Raw genomic sequence first — 4,371 nt, forward strand, 5'->3', positions numbered from 1 at the left:
ATTATATCAAAAACATTTTAGTATTGGTCAAAATCTAATGCTAAAGATCAATGGGTTTCTAAAATGGTTACAATTTAGAAAAATTAAACCGACAGAAGAGGATAGATTTTCTAAATACAAGATAGAAATATCTTTCGGGTTAGATCGAATTGTATACATTGTAATGAATCTTATAAAACAGTTGATCACTTAAGAAGTATGTGTAAGAAGATGTTGGGCCATGGCTACACAAGAAGACAAAATAAAATAGTAGGACGTCTTCATTTTTATATCCCAAGAAATTCCAATTCTTAGACTTTCAGTTTAAGAGATTATTCAAAATGACTTTGCTGAATTTAAACCTGATACGTGACTGAAAACAGATGTAGTGATAAAAAATGACTGGTCTGATATATTTGAATATGAAAAGAAAAATAATTTTACTACACTGATAGAAGTAGGTTAAAGTTGCATCGATAGCATAATCAAAGTAGAAAGAAGAAATTATGTAGGCATTTATCTTTCAAATGAACTGTTTTTAATCTATAAATGTATAGCGAAAATAATTGTCTATTAATAAAGTGGTTACAAAATATCAAATGAAACATGCAAAAGAACTTGAAATATTCAACGAAGTCTTGTCATATGACAAATCATAGATTTAGCAAAAACTTTGAACTGATAAGTCTTGTGCAAAGAAGGGGTAACGATGGGAATAGCATAGAAGATGAGAAATTGATAAGTGTTGATAAAGTTGTATATAAGAATTTTATCATAAAATCTGACAAAGATAGTAATTCATATCTAAGATTATACCATGAATAGTATAATTATAAAGACATGGTTTTTTATACATCTAATTTTATAAATATCATTTTTACGTTTTTAAATTTATTAATGAAAATAAATTACAATGGTTGAAGAATGATGCAATTTATGTAAATTATGAAAAAATTTAAATTCTTTTAAATTTTCTGTCTTTAAATATACTGTAATAAACATAAAATTCAACAACAATAACGCCGAACGGTATTTTTCGTTAATTCAAATACCACCTACGAGTTTAACTATACTTGTGGGATCTAATGATACAAATTTTGATTAGTTCCGAGCTGTTTTAGCACTACCTTTTATGTGTCTTAGTCTTTAGATATACTACATTAAGAGTGGAAACTGTAAGAAAAGCATTAATGAATTCTTATACAAAGACTAAAGAAATTAAGAAAAACACAAATATGCAAGTATAAGGGAAAAACATATATTTTATCGAATTAAGATGGTGGAAAGGGGAATGAATCTGTCTAAGGAATGTATTTTATGAAATTATTTGTGAGCAATGGAAATAAATTCAAAACTTTATAATAATATAGAAGAGTAATGTATTCCAAAAATTCATAAAGAATTTATACTCATGTGTTTCTTTTGAAATATTTTAGACCACAAATATTTTTAAAAAAATGATCATGTTACTTTATTTAGTTTTGAACACGTCATTTATATTTTGAACACGTCATTTCTATTTTTAACACGTCATTTCCATTTTTAACACGTCATTTCTATTTTTTTGATATGACATTCTAATTTATTTAGATGTGCCATTATTAAGCAATAAAAGACATTATTTTATGTAAATATTACTATGTGATACAATCTAAACGGGTAAAAAATAAGCATACAAACAAAAATTCATACAAATTATTCTAATTCTAAAAAATTATATACTAAGCTATCGATATATTAATAAAAAACATATTAAAGCTTATAATGCATTAAAAAGCATTACATATATTCTTATAACTGTTGCATATGACAAAAATTTGCAGATATTTTGACTCAAGTACAATCTATTTTTCTTTAGTTTCTTTTTTTTAAAGTTAAGAGCTGTTTAGAACCCCTTGTACTTTTATACTGTAATATTAATTAAAAATTGACATAAAAATTTATTCTTATGCCGTATTATATATTCAAACATTAAATTTATGTCATCTATGTATTTCTATAAAAATAAAAATGTGAATATATAACAAAATTTAATAAAAAGATATATAAAGATACATTTTTTTATCGACAACTGATGTAACGCATTAAAATTTTTCTTATGTCTGCAAACACGTGTGTCGTATTTATAAAACTGTGTCACGAATGTTTTGTATATATTACTATTACTGTCATGATTTTTATTGCTTTTTATAGTATGAACTACCATTATAGTTTAAAAACCCCAAATTTTCTTTTGTAAATGTATCCTTAAGCTAATTTTTCTTTCTTTGTTCCTAATGATATTTTGAACATCGTAATTTAAAAAAAAATTGAATATCCTAAAATAGCTGTATCATTATCATTTAATACAGTTTCAGCTAATATATTATATAATGAATAATAATCGGGTTTCGGAATACCAATACAAACGAATAATTGACATGTCTACAACATGAAAAATATGGAACCACTTCAATGATAGCTAAAAATTTCGCTACTAAGTTAGATTCACCTTTTATAGTTAGCCAAATAAATATCATAACTAAAAATTAGTCTTTGTGAATGAACAAATAGTTTGTAAATTATGGATCATTCATAAATTATAAAAATATAAATATAATAATAAAATACCAAAAGATATGTTGTTCTAAGCAATTGGTGACAGCATAAATATTTAAATAAGATATGGGCACATATGTACAATTTACTTAGAATAGAACTTTATTTTTTTTGTGTCAAATATTTTTCAGCTTGTTTGTGTATAAATTTTACAATAAAATTTAAATATTTCTTAGTAGGTCGCCGCTTCTTGAACCGCCACAGAATAAATTTATGCTTCTAAAACATATTTGTTTTCACGAAAGAGATTTTGAACTTAATTGCTTGAAAAGTGTGGGTTAATTGATATTATTAAATCGCAGTCAATTTCAAAAGTATCGATAGATGCAATCACCGTTTATTTAGGATCACAAACTTAGGGAAAATTTAAAAATATTTATATATAAACAATACGAATAGACATATTGAATAAATTTCTTCATAAAGAACATTATTTTAAACAAAAAGTCTGCAAATATAATAAATTTATTTACATTTTAATATAAAATCGCAGATTATTTGGAAAGAACAAAAAATATTAGCAGAATCGAATATTTTTTTGTAACACACTTTTGTTTAAAATTTGATAGGGCATCTAATCCTAAATATTTTATAGCACAAAAAATTTAAAAATCAAAGATGACACTAAAGTATATCTAATATTTCATGAACAATTATAGAAATTATTTGTATATATATATAGTTGAATGTTTTAAAATTACATGATTTTTGTCATATGAAAAAATTTGTATTCCATCGATCATCAAAAAAAAATTTCTAATGAAATGTCTGAATTTGATAATGTCCAAGATAAAAATAATCCATTTTAAAATTTAAATGAAATTACTTGACTTTTATTCACAATATTTAAACTTTCTAATAATGCGGAAATATAGATGGTTATATTGGAAAATTACATTTGGAATTCCCCTGACTTTTTCTCTTATATTTTTTTAATACATTCTGGAATGAAAATAATGTAATGCAAAATTACATTATTTTCTGATTTTTGATCTTTAATATAAAAACTTTCTATTAGTGCTTAAATGGAAATTATTTAAATTGAATTGAAAAATTATAGTTGAGACCACCTTGACACTTTTCTTTTAAAGTTTAGCTTTTATGAATTGTGAGATAAAAAAAATAAAATTCTGAATTTACATATAAGTATTTTACATTTTTTTAAAGTAATGTTTATACATTTGCATAAATGCTGAAATGAAAAAAATACAATCTAAAAAATAATCATACATTATCATTAATTCTTGTGGAAATTATTGAATTGTATATTCATGATACAATTAAAAATATACATTAAGGTTAATATAAAATTTTACGAATTTTCGATTGTAATTCAAAATTTCATTAAATGATCATATTTTTGCAATCACAATATTTGCATATTTCATTGATTTTTTTTTAAATATTCTGCTGATCATATTTATTGATTGGATCTTTCCATAGAAAGAGACATAAATACGCATTGAAATAATTTTTATAAAATGTTTTTAATTTTATATATTTTTGGTTTTAACACAAATCCAACATCTATTAATTTACTCAATCAGATTGTAGCCCCCTACAGGAGTGTGACAAACGGCGTGAATGTTGATGGTGGTATAAAAAGCACATAAGAGGTTCATAATGAACATTTGGATCAGTCAGAACTTTTATTGAAAAATAGCATCAGAAAGTTCAGTGATGAGAATACTAATAAGTCGATGAAAGGGTCTGCTAATGATGGATCATCGCTCGACAATAAAACCATTCCGTCACCCATAAAGAAATTTTGTGATGATTGTAGACTCTATAAAG

Source organism: Rhyacophila brunnea, unplaced genomic scaffold (assembly GCF_057557595.1).
Source record: "Rhyacophila brunnea isolate RB1 unplaced genomic scaffold, BYU_Rbru_1.0 scaffold_34, whole genome shotgun sequence".
Classification (NCBI taxonomy): Eukaryota; Metazoa; Arthropoda; class Insecta; order Trichoptera; family Rhyacophilidae; genus Rhyacophila; species Rhyacophila brunnea.